The 13600-nt window shown below is 43.4% G+C and overlaps 1 long non-coding RNA gene across 1 annotated transcript; it reads right to left on the reverse strand.

Annotated features, from left to right (window-relative positions):
* Positions 1–299: 299 nt before the first annotated feature.
* On the reverse strand, positions 300–12148 carry LOC147339698 (uncharacterized). The gene is made up of 6 exons (XR_015158776.1): positions 10882–12148; positions 8197–8267; positions 3706–3816; positions 2687–2788; positions 2210–2253; positions 300–496 (listed from the first exon to the last, which is right to left on the reverse strand). It is a non-coding gene; the product is annotated as an uncharacterized LOC147339698 (long non-coding RNA).
* Between the last annotated feature and the right edge of the window lie 1452 nt (positions 12149–13600).

The following is a 13600-nucleotide window of genomic DNA, read 5'->3' on the forward strand; positions in this document are numbered from 1 at the left end:
TGATGAGCACCTGTCCTATTAAAGGCACAGTTTCCTGGGGCTTCCCTGGTAGCTGGTAAAGAATCCACCTGAAATTATGAAGACATGGGTTAGCCCCTAGGTTGGGAAGATTCCCTGGAGAAGGGAAAGGCTACCGATCCCAGTATTCTGGCCTGGAGATTTCCATGGACTATACAGTCCATGGGGTTGCAAAAAGTTGGACACAACCGATTGACTTTCACATTTCCTGGATATTTAAAGTGGAAAATTGTGTGTTTGAAATCAAGTGACTTTTGCACAGACACACATTTGCAGGGCAGATATTAAATCAATTTATTTAAGCCTTCACAAATCAAACACGACCAGACAGCACATGACCAGTGACCAGGAGAAATGAGACGGGAAAGAGTGTGTGTGTGAAGAGAGAAGGATCCTGTTAATCAGGAAGCAGGAAAGTCATCTTTGTGTTGTTGATCTTGATTCCATGCAGAAGAGGATGTGCCTGGTCTCAGTGACTCTGTAGGTGAATAAAAAAGGATCAAAAGTTTAGTAGAGGTGACTGTGTGATGGCTGACAGGGGTGAGCCTCAGGCAGCAGGCTGTCCAGGGTACAGGAGCCGGTAGGGGATGCAGTGGACAGAATCCTGGTGGACGTCAAAACTCCACACCTCTGAGATGGCAGGTTCCCCGTAGATGTGCATAAGGTGGGAGATTTTCCATTTGGGATTGATTTCAGGAGTAATGATTTCAGAATGCATGCTCATGGCGATGCTTCATCTATAGGTGCTTTACTGTCAATGTGGTGGAGTTACACTCCTCTCCTAATTCCACAAGTTTTATCCTTTGGGTCTTCAAGAACTAATTTTTGTTTTATTTTTAATTTCATTTTGGAATAGAAGTGATTATCCATGTTGTGTTAATTTCAGGGGTACTGGAGCCTGATTAAAGCATACATACATATATTAATATTGATTGTTTTTCAGATTCTTTTCCAATTTAGGTTTTTACAGAATATGCCATTTAGTCCCCTGTGCTATGCGTTTGGACATTGTTCTCTATCCATCCCGTACAGAATAGTTTGCCTCTGCTGACCCAAACTGCCAATCCATATCTTTCCCAAATCCCTTACCCTTTGCAACAACAAGTCTGTTCTCTACATCTGAGTTTATTTCTGTACTGTAAACAACCTCCTCCATCTCTTATTTTTGATTCCATATATAAATGATGTACATTGCATTTGTCTATTTCTTTCTGACTTCACTCAGTACGACAATCTGTAGGTACATACGTGTTGCTGCAAATGGCATGGTTTCATTCCTTTTTTAGGGCTGAGTAATATTCCATTGAATATTTACAACTTTTTTTTTGTCATATTCCTTTGCAAGCTGGTGTTTGTCTTTGCCTTTTTTCTTTCATTTTTTTTTTCCTCAACAGGAAATTAAAGCCGCACTTTAGCCGAGATCAGTGTCGTTTTCTGAGGCTGTCCTACTTTTGAAACCTTAAAGATCCCAGTAACAGAAATTACCCTCTAAAGGGGAATATGATTCAAATGCATATTTCAGACAGTGTGGTTGGAAGGCACTTAGGTTCTGTCAGGGTCACGTGAGATTAAACACTGGTCTTGAGAAACGGTGGCCACTGTTTAATCCTGGTGTTCCTGGAGGACAGACATTTGTGGACAACTATCAGGTCAGGACTGACGGGAACACTGAGCAGTTTGCACCCACTTGTGGGGATTCCTGCTTCTCTCTGATGACTCAGGTCTGCAAGATTCCTGCAGGATAAGGCTCTCTCACCAAAGCTGCTCAGCAATAATCAAGCCAACAGTTTGTAATTTCAACTGTCTCAAGAGAAATTACCTAAGGTAACAGACAAAGCTCTCCAGTGCTAGAATATACGTTATTGGGACAAATCATTGTTACGTGCAACGTTTGGCGTGTATGAATTAGGCGCAGGTGGTACAGAACCCGCCGGCTGATACAGGCAATGCAGAAAGGCTTGTTCGATCCCCCGGTTGAGAAGATCCCCTGGGGAAGGAAATGGCAACCAACTCTAGTATTCTTACCTGCAGAATCCCATGGACAGAGGAGCCTGGTGGGCTACAGCCCATGGGGGTCATACAGAGTCTGACACAACTGAAGCCACTTATTGGGCATTAGGCATAAAATGTCCATGTGTCCTTATTGATTTATCTGGTGGGGTAGCATTAATAATGAATTATGTTTACTTACAAAAAGTGTGGAAGTAAATTTTATTCACTCCTCTGGACAGTCATCTGTGGAAAAACAAAATGGGAGAAATAAAAGAGCCTCTGATTACTACCGTTCCCAGTATTTTTAAAATTTCTTTTCTTTTTTAAGTAAAGTATTTTTTAAGAGGAGCTTCTCTGGTAGCTCAGTCAATAAAGAATCTGCCTGCAGTACAGGAGACCCAGGTTCCATCCCTGGGTCTGAAAGTTTGCCTGGAGAAGGAAATGGCAACCCACTGCAGTATTCTTTCCTGGAAAATCCTATGGACACAGGAGTCTGTTGGGCTACAATGCATGGACTTACAAGAGTTGGTAATGACTTAGAGACTAAACCACCATCAACCACCATTCTACATGAGATTACTTATGGAAAAAATAAATTTTAAATAAGCTGATTTGTTTCCTGATATTTACATACCAGGTGAATGATATAGTCAGGAAAAAAGTATAATTTCATTACCATTATCAGAGAAATTCACGATATTTTCTTCTGGAATGCCTCTTTTACGCGTCTCCCTTTTGAACCTCCGATGGACTAGGTATGAAATCCGGTCACGTTTGCCTGAAAGTCACCATGCAAAAAGGAGAACGCACAGAAATTTCTGAATATACAGAACAAGGAATCGAATGTGCCAGTCTGATCTCCACTTGTATAATTTAAGAGAGCCTCAAACAGTTCCCAGGTCCCATGTTACACATGACTGCTGTCTTCAGATTTAATTTCCCTCTAACTCTGTAACTGAACCCTGCCAGCATCAGCAGCAGGACCCCCAAAGACTTGCAGGAGCTCCATGAATTTGAGACTCAACCCATCACAGTAGCAACTGACCTGCTTCTTTTACAAGCTTCCCAGAACCTGTACCTGTACTCCTGTCACGTTCTGGACCCGTAAGGAAGCAGGGTTTTCTCATTGTGGAGACACATTAACCCCATCACACACCACTTGGGAGACAATTTACTCTTTAGCCAACCATTCTACACAGTACCGTTTCTGAAATAGACACCTACTGTCAGGATGGTACACTCACCTCAGCGTTTCTGTGTGGTCACTTGGGGTCATGTCACTGTTCATAAGAAGAGTGTATTGTGATAATTTAACAGGACGAAGATTTATTTTACAAGTTTCTGTTTCAGGAGTTATAATGCATGAGAAAACTGATATAAAATGATGTAATTCAGGCCAGCCTTATCATAGCCATGGCTTGAGCTTAGTTGACATATTTTTTTTAAAATACTCTATAAAATAATTTTTTTTAATATCAACAGGTAGAGACTATGTTCTAATGTTTGAGAATTATTTTTGGCCCCTGTTTCTTAGTAGATTACCTTCCAGGATACTCAAGTCAGTGAACATGAATATGAAGACCTTGTACACTGAATAGTGAATATTGTCAACACCTCGTGATTTTCTGAATGAAAGTTCTGGCATGGACACGTGGCATGACAATAGCAATGGGAATTTTAGAATGCCATACATACCGAGTATTGCAACCAAGTCTGTCTCTTTTCCTTCTTCATCCACATTGTGAATAGATCCTATTATAGCGTCAGGTGACAGATGAAGAATTGTAACTTCGTTTTCACCCGCATCTGTGAGAGAGAGAAGAGATAATATGTACAACCCTGCGTTCATTTGTTGGCAGTGGGATGTACTGTGACAGGCTGAGGGCATCATGAACGGCACGTGCGGCATTGACGATGCCTGGCTCCATAGGTGCACTGAATGCTACCGTGGTTACGACAGCAAGAAAAGCAGGCAAGACTTTCCCTCATTCTCACCTTTTCCTATACTTAGCCAGCCACTCCTTGCTGTCCTACTGAGATGCTTTCTAGAACCCGTGTCCTAGTGAAACCAATAGATGTAGTTTTTAAACTTATCTCATTTCAGTTAGTTGTTTGCTACTCTGAATCGTCGTCACTGTCCGCAGATTTCTCTACTTGTGCTGACCCGACGGCCACTCTCTAGTTGTGGAATGCGGGCTCTCGTTGCAGCAGTTTCTCTTTTGTCGAGTCGAGACTCTAGGAGGTGTGGGCTCTGTCGTAGCTGCTGGCCGGCTCTAGAGCACCTGCTCAGTAGCTGTGGCATGTGGGCTTTGGGCCCCATGGTGAGCGGGATCGGGCCAGGGATCCAATCCATGAGTCCTACATTGGCCAGATGATTCTTATCCAGAGGACCACTGGGGAAGTCCTCAACAGTGTTTTCAACAGCATGAGAGTGTTACCGAGCAGAAGTTCTAAAAGCCTTTGTATTCCTGTTATCCCAGTCATGGCATTGATTTCTCTGGACCACAATCAGCCTACCATTCATACGCTTGTGTTCCTGAGTGCCTAGCCTGTGCCCAGCAATCTCCAGAACACTCTACATTAATTACTCTGTTTCCTCTGCCCCCTCAGTCTGGGGTATGACAGAGCCCACTGCCGTGTCTGTTGTTCTGAAGACAGTTCACAACAACAACACTTCGGAAGACGGCAAACTATTCTGTTTCTCTCCCTTGTTATCCTCTCTGTAAAAATCATCTTCTGGGACGTGCAGGCAGTGAGCTCCGTCCCCACCTGGAGCACCGCCCCTCCTCTCTGCCCCACCCGTGCACTCTGCCCCATGTGTCTGGACAAGAAGCAGCTCTGACCTACTGCCTGTCACCTCTAAACTGTCTACATCCATTCTGCCTCTCCTGGCCTCCATCACACCCTCCTGCAATCACTCAGCGAGATGGGATGTAAACTGCACAACTGTGTTCCTGAAACATGAAAACACCTTTCCTCAGTGTTAAAATACTTAAAATCATGTCTGCCTGAGAAGGAGAAAAAAAAATAGCTGAAACAGCTTCACCATCTCATAACCCCGAAAATACATACAACATGCCCAAGCCAACCATGAGTCCAGGAACCTTGGATCACACTGAAATAATTTAAGCCAGATGATGCATGTCCTCAGATTATCAGTGACCAGTGCTCTTTCCCGCAACTTCACCAAGGTGGACATAGCAGCATCACTGTGAAGGCGATGGCACAGTGAGAGGAAAGCTATCTTCTGGGTGTCAGGTCACCGTCAAGGTCGCTGCTTGTGCTGTGCTTGATGTGAGACAGCTCACCCCACAAAACACAGCTGGGGGTTAGCTCCTGAAAGAGACCCACGGAAGACGGCAAACTATTCTGTTTCTCTCCCTTGTTATCCGCTGTGTAAAAATCCAGCTAAAAAGTACTAGAAAGACGAAGGAAACAATAGCACTGGAAGCATTCATGATTCAGTCAAAGGAAAAAATAATATGGGAATTATGATGCTGGGAAATACTGAAGGGGGAGGAGAAGGGGATGACAGAGAATGAGATGGTGGAATGGCATCACTGACTCGATGGACATGAGTTTGTGCAAGCTCCGGGAGTTAGTGGTGGACAGGGAGGCCTGGCGTGCTGCAGTCTGTGGGGTCGCAAAGAGTCATGCAAGACTGAGCAGCTGAACTGAACTGAAGAATATGAGAGCACAGTTTAAAAATCATCGACTATTCAAAATTATCCACAAAGTATGGTGAAATATTTCAGGCACAAGTTTTACTTCTTTGCAGACATTGCATTTGCAGCTGTGCCAATACTTCGTTAAGACAAGGGTTGTGATCATATACGAATGTATTCAAATTTTCATCAGTCGCGTACCTCTTCAGCCACTTAAAATGAGGAATGGTGCTTGAAGCCCTCATGGAGGGCTTAAGGATATAAATTTTAGCCAGCACCCCCATTGCTTTGAATATGAGCTGCCTTCAAGATTGAACTCAGGATAGTTTCCTTGGATTTAACTACTTCTACCACAGTTTTGTCAGATTTAGATGTTGTAAGACCCTTTTTAAAAAGTGACTGATGCCAGTGTGCAAACTCAAGACAGAACCTTCAGACGTTGGTTCACAAGGCTCTTGTAAATTTTCTGTGAGAACCTTGTCAGTCTCAGTTCAGTCACGCAGTCGTGTCTGACTCTTTGGGACCCCACAGACTGCAGCACGCCAGGCCTCCCTGTCCATCCCCAACTCCTGAAGTTTACTCAAACTCATATCCATTGAGTCGGTGTTGCGATCCAACCATCTCATCCTCTGTCATCCCCTTCTCCTCCTGCCTTCAATCTTTCCGAGAATCAGGGTCTTTTCCAATGAGGCGGCTCTTCACGTCAGGTGTAAAAGTATTGGAGTTGCAGCTTCAACATCAGTCCTTCGAATGAACATTCAGGATGTTCACGGTGAGAACCGTACAAAATACAAATCTGACACCTGTGCTTAGTCTCGTTTTTCTCGTTGTTCAGATGCTAGGTCACTTCCAACTCTTTGCAATCTGATGACTACCAAATCAGGCTCTTCTCTTCTCCACTATCTCTGTTTGCTCAAACTCATGCCTATCATAAAGGTGATGCCATCTATCCATCCAATCCTCTGGCCACCCCATTCTCCTTCTGCCTTCATTCTTTCCCGGCATCTAGTTCTTTTCCCCAAAACTGGCTCTTATCAGGTGGCCAAGGGATTGGAGCTTCAGGTTCACCATCAGTCCTTTCAGTGAATACTCAGGGTTGGTTTCCTTTAAGATTGACTGGTTTGATCTTCCTGCAGTTCAAGGGACTTCAAGAGTCTTCTCGAGCACCACAGTTCGAAAGTATCAATTCTTCAGTGCTCAGCCTTCTTTATGATCCACTCATCATATGATCTTTTCGTCTCACATCCATACATGACTACTAGAAAAACCATAGGTTTGACTCTATGGGTTGTTGTCAGCAAAGCAACATCTCTGCGTTTAAATGCAGAGTTGAAGTTTGTCTTACCTTTACTCCATGGAGTAAGCGTCTCTTAAATTCATGGTTGCAGTCACCATCTGCAGTGATTTTGGAGCCCATGAAAATAAAATCTGTCACTGCTTCCACACTTTCCCCTTTCTATTTGCCATGAAGTAATGGAACCAGATGCCATGGTCTTAGTTTTTTGAATGCTGTGTTTCAAGCCTGCTTTTTCATTCTCCTCTCTCACACTCATTCAGAGGCTCTATAGTTCCTCTTCACTTTCTGCCATTAGAGTGGTATCATCTGCATATCAGAGGCTCTTGATATTTCTCCTGGCAATCTCGATTCTAGCTTGAGATTCACCTAGCCTGGCATTTCACATGATGCACTCTGCATACGAGTCATGTAAGCAGGGTGACAATACACAGCCCCGAGGTACTGCTTTCCAGTTTGGAACCAATGCATTTTTCCATGGGCAGTTCTAACTGCTGCTTCTTGATTCGCATACAGGTTTCTTCGGAAACAGGTAAGGTGTTCTGGTATTCCCATGTCTTTAAGAATTGTCCACAGTTTGTGGCAAGCCTTTAGTTAAAGGCTTTAGCATAATTAGTGAAGCAGAATTAATGTTTTTCTGGAACTCCCTTACTTTCTCCATGATCCAGCAGATGTTGGCAATTTGATCTCTGGTTCCTCTACCTCTGCAAAACCCAGCTTGCAAATCTGGAAATTCTCAGATTATGTGCTGCTGAAGGCCGGCTTGAAGGATTTGGAGCATAACCTGACTAGCATGTGAAATTAGCAGATTGTGTGGTAGTTAACATTCTTTGGCATTGCCCTTCTCCGGGATGGGAACAGAAACTGCCTTTTGCAGTCCTGTGGCCAATGCTCAGCTTTCCAAATTTGCTGACATATTATGTGCAGCATTTTAACAGCAGTATCTTTTAGTAATTTAGATAGCTCAGGTTGAATGTCATCAGCTCCACTAACTTTTTTCACAGGAGTATTTCCTAAGGCTTACTTGACTTCACTCTCTAGGATGTCTGGCTCTAGTCTTGTTGAGTAAACCTCCGTTGTGTGGAGACAGTCTGGTCCTTGACTTCTAATTGTTAGTAGGAGTAGAATGCAGGTGTATGGGGTAATTGAAGGAAGTCAAGACCAAGATTTCCACCCAAACACACTCCTCCCAGTGAAACACTCTTCCATTCAACATCAAATACTTACATTCAACATGATAAACGAAAATTCTTTTCCTTACTCCTGTGACTTGTTTTTTTACACATTCTCCGTCTGACCTTAAAGACAAAATATGTTCAAGTTGTGTTATTAAAATGGCAAAATTCAGTATATAATTAGAATTTCTTTTTGTATCACACCCCAGGTTGTGCTTGTGTCACGTTACTGCCTGTGAACAATGTGAACAAAGAGAAGAAATATGTTGTCTAAGATCAAGCGACTATGCGGTGACTAGGATGGTTTCTCTACACGTTAGATCTGACTAGTGGTTGCAAAGATAAACCTCAAATACAATATAGGCCTTGTTTAAAGCCAGTACACATGGAGACGTCTAGAATTTTAGGAAAGCCTAATAAGAATGAGCCTTTCCTTTATTTAGTTTCTGGAAACTGAGAGGAATAGCCATCATCACAGACCTCGGGCATTCTCTCAAAACCGTGGGAGTGATTCATTAGAGAATGTGAGAAGCTCATATCATCAAGAGTTACAAGAAAATTTGTAATTTTCTCAAAAGGCACACTCTTTATCTATCACAACACCATACGAGGATTAAGCTTTAAAGACACATCTATGTATGTATACACATTGACACATACACACACAAGCAAAAACACAAGTACACATGATATGCTTATATGACATAAGGAAATTATACATATATAATATATGTTAAGTATATATTGTCTTCTATATAGCCCACCAAGCTCCTCCATCCATGGGATTCTCCAGGCAAGAATACTGGAGTGGGTTGCCATTTCCTTCTCCAGGGGATGGATCTTCCCCACCCAGGGATCAAACCCAGGTCTCCTGCATTGCAAGCAGATGCTTTAACCTCTGAGCCACCAGGGAAGCCCCTAGTATATATTGTCAGTGACGTAACAGAAGAGTTTGGGTGACTTCTTATATTGTCCTCTGTGCATGTATGTGATAAAAAAAAAAGAGAGAGATATTTGGCACATAGAATGCACAGGAAACAAATATTAAAATGGAAATAACTCAACAAGAATTGGGTTAATTTTTGAACAGTCTCCTTGTAAAGGAACATCCACAGTCATTTGAGTTTACTGTTATCAGTCTTTAGGAAATACACTGAAGTGACTGAAAAGAATTATAAGGCGGGAACAAAACAATTTTCCAAAAGCTGCAAATATACAAAATTTTATCTATGCGAACCAAGCCCTTTCATGTGGTTGAAAACCACAGCTCCCTGTATATGTGGACACAAATTTAAATTTTAAAAACATTGTGCTGACTGAGAGAAACCAGAGAAAATGATGCAGAGTGCATAACTTTGTCGTCTGAAGATCCAGAAAAGGTGAGGATAAGCTGGTCAGTTCTTACCTGTTGCCCGAGGAGTAGATGTTGAATAATGAGAGATGAAAAGGAGCTGTGATGGAGCTCATTATTATATATATATAATATATATCACTCCTTTTATATATATATATATATAGTATATATATTTAATCCTAATGTGTAGTATTGACTGTGCTGGGTCTTCGTTGCTATGCAGGTTCTTCTCCAGTTGTGGTGAGCGAGGGCTACTCTGGAGTTCCAGCGCTCAGGCTTCTCACTCTGGCAGCTTCTTTTGTGCAGCATGGGCTCTGGAACGCACGCTCCAGAGCACAGGCTCAGTAGCTGTGTCACAGATGCCTGGTCTCTCCGCAGCATGGGGGATCTTCCAGAGACGCAACTTGCGTCTCCTGCATTGGCAGGCGGATTCTTAACCGCGAGCCACCATGGAAGCCCAGAATTCTATATCTCGACTGTGGAGCTCATGGAACAGTTGTGGATATGTGAAAGCTCATTGAATAAAGACCTCGACAAAGGTCAGATTAAACATAAATACACTTCAGTAAAGCCGATTTCAGAAAGGGTGGTCGCGTGAAAAGTTAAACACAGGGCACGAAAATTGTAAAGACGGCAGAGGACGATAATAGGCGTTCTTAAAATATTGTGACAACACACGTGCATATGTGTGTGTGTGGGATATATATCTGTGTGTTTGTGTGAGTCTGTATCTGTATGTGTGGTTATACTTTGACTGTATGTATACTATCTCGGCTCAGTGATAAAGAATCTTCCTGCAATGCAGGAGACCAGGGTCCCATCTTGGAGTCAGGAAGATCCCCTTGGAGAAGGGAATAGCAACCCACTCCAGAATTCTTTCAGGGAGAAATCCATGTTCTTTACCCCTACTACCAGCTGGGACGCTCATTTGGGGCTGTGAGGACTTCAGTGAATTCAGCGGTGATGAAATATCTCGTGAGGACGCCCCACAGAGCAGAGCTCACTGTGCGCTCTCTCAGTACCCTCAATTCTGGGCTCGGTGGGAACCATCTCTTACAAACTCTGCAGGAAGGGTTCAAGCCCCTGGTTGGTTCCAGGACACAAGCCTCTTCCCCCTGCCGAGTCCCTCTTTCCTTTAATGAGTGGATGCCAGTGGAGCTTCTGGAACTCCCACCGTCTTCCAAGCAAAGACACCAGGACTTCCCCTGGAGGCTCACAAGTGAACTGCCCCCACCCCAGCTCGGAGACCCTGCTCATCCACAACTCATGGCATTACGCTCTCAACATTGTCCAGAGAGTTCCCTGCAGATGGAGAAGCCGCACCCTCCTCTAGACACAAGAGCTTATAGGTTTATTTTTTCCTTCAGGGTGACTTTTACTTACTTGACATAAAAGTCGAGGTCAACTGTGTTATTTGCATGAAACTCAATATGACGTACGTACGCGTGGAATGGCCCACCCTCAGTGATCTTGTCTTTGTTACTGGCTGCGATGTAATGGGTTTTCCATTCCCCTGAAAACTAAAATCAAATTCCTGTGAGGAAGCTTCAGCCATCTCTGGAAATTCTACCAACATCATCCCTCAGGAGTTTCCTTGTCCTTTCACTTGGGCAGAAGTTACATATCTTTATGGACACAGCCCTAGGTTTAAAATCATGTGAAAACTCAACTCACATAAAGGAAGGACTGAGGTATTACTGGGATAGCTTGAGCTGTGTAAAGGAAGGAGCTGAGGCATTACTGAGATAGCTTGAGCTGTCTTGTCAAATGCTAGAGCCCTAGTCCAACAGCCGTGAGATCTTCTGTTTTACAAGAGCAGTGAACAGGCACGAGAGCCAATGAATAGGTGGCAGAGATGATACGGAGGCCATGCAGAACAGGTATAGAGCCAGTGAATGGAACAACTTTGAGTTGCAGGGAGATGGCCAGACTTAGGGATCCACATGACCAAATCTCAAAAGGGACACGCACACACGTCTACCCCAAGACCTCCAGCTTGCACCACCCCTGGTACCGGTTTGAGAAGTAGCTGAGCTTCACTGTGGCCTGCATAAAGCAGACCAAGGACAACACTGAGCAGCAGAACCTTCATCTCGCTGTCTCTTCTTCTGTAGAGGCTGAGGGTGTCCCAGTGGTTGGAGAGGATGTGAAACCGGTGCCTCTTTTGTAGCCTGCATCTGTTGGCGTGATGCATCACGAACCAATGGTTGTTCCTCAAACAACCAAAGTCACACGGATGCCATCTTCAGTTTCCTGGTTGGTAGAGATAAGCTTTTCTCGCACTCTGTCATTTTAATAATGAGATTAATCTTAAAAGAATCTTTTGTAGATCTGGTATTTTGTCATTTTCATAATGAGATTTGTTTCAAGAGAGGCTTATGAATAACTGAGAAATCACAGAACACGTGTGAAAATTTCAAAGTCAGGAATATTTACTTTATATCCGGAGATCCAAAATGGGATGAGCTGTCCAAGGCACATACTGCCTGCAGCCTCCCACTCCCCGCGTTGCTCACTTAACAGAGGAGAGTGTTTAAAATTTATTATGTAAAAGTAAATATTGACTGTGTGCATTAGCCAAGGAAAATCTGTTTTGTAAGTAACCTTTGGAAAGTCTCCTATTTCTCAAAAGTGAGGAGCATGTCAGCACAAAGCATCCCACAGTGGGCTCTTTCTTCCTAGTTTCTAAGAGGAAGAGCCATTCAAATGTCCTTAACCTTATTTGAAGAAGGGATGTCAACAATTCATTTTCATTACCCCTTTTCCGAACACCTTTTAACCACCTAATCTCTCATGCGGTAATTACTCAGTAACTCTGTGGTTTCTCTGGGTGCGTGAACAAGCAGGATAGTAGTTCTTGTAATTTTTAGAATTTAAATGGGAAAAGTAAATTTCCTGACTCCATATTTCTAGTTCTTTTCCTAGCTTCATATGAAAGAATCTATTGTTTTGTATTTTTAATCAAATTTTTACTTATGTTCATCTTCATTGATAGTGATTTATCAAGTAAATACATTAAAAGATGTGATATTTTCTGAGTGCAGAAATGAAGAAACAGTGAGTTTCCCAAGTCAGCTGAGGGACAATCCCTGGAGGGCTCACCCAGTACTGGCTGCTCCTGAGACAAATCAGAGCTCAGAGTCCTATGCTTAGATTCAACCTTGTCTCAAGAATGTCTTCGGCTCACTTCTTCAGTTGATCCTTTCCATCTTTCCATGGAACAACAGTATTATCTTTTGTTTCGTCTTCCTTCTTTTCTTTTGGTTGCCGTGTCATTTTTTCTCTTTCGTTCACACATCCCTTTGTATCGTATCCTGTTGTAGTTTTTGGCTGTGAAATCTGGGCGATTGAAGGCTTTCCTGTCTCAAAAGACCCTGAAATGATTGCCTCTCTTTGGTGTTCGATCCAGATGATAATTTGTTTTTTTCTTTTAAATTTTATTTTATTTGATAATTTGTTTTTTTGTCTGTCTCTTTTGGCTGCACCCAGCAGCACACAGGTTCTTAGTTGTCCAACCAGGAATAAAACCTATACCCAGCAAAGTGGAAGTGCAGGATCCTAACCACTGGACCACCAGGAAGGTCTCTGAATCAGATCATTTCCAGCAGGGATGTGGTCCCAGCTAGCACCGCTTATCTGCCCGTCATCACTCTTCCATCTCAACCTCTGCACTTCCAGCATTTTCAGGTCTTTCTTTCGGGTTCCCACCAACACGTGTCCCCTCGGAATGTATCCTAAGACCATCGCGCCTTAGGAAGGCCTCACTGTCTGCCAGTCCAGGGGACATTAATCTTCAGTTGCTCTGACGAGTTTTTCACAACAGTTGTGAAAATCCTGCCGTCTCCCATTCATCTCACGCTCTCCTTCCCTCACTGTGTTCCTGAGCCTGTTCTCTGCATCTGTGTCTCCACTCCTTCCCTGCCACGTTGCTCAGAAGTTCATGCCACACAGGGAGCCCAGCCATGCGCTCTACGACAACCTAGAGGGGGCGGGATAGAGCAAGTGGAGCGGCTCAAAGCAGAGGTGATGTGAGGACAGTTGTGATGCTTAGCTTGCCGCACGCAAGGTGTGAAGAGAACACGGCAAAGCAATTCTCCAACTA

The sequence above is a fragment of the Bos grunniens genome, chromosome X (genome assembly GCF_055505025.1).
Source record: "Bos grunniens cultivar Pamir isolate PY7600 chromosome X, Bosgru_T2T1.0, whole genome shotgun sequence".
Classification (NCBI taxonomy): domain Eukaryota; kingdom Metazoa; phylum Chordata; class Mammalia; order Artiodactyla; family Bovidae; genus Bos; species Bos grunniens.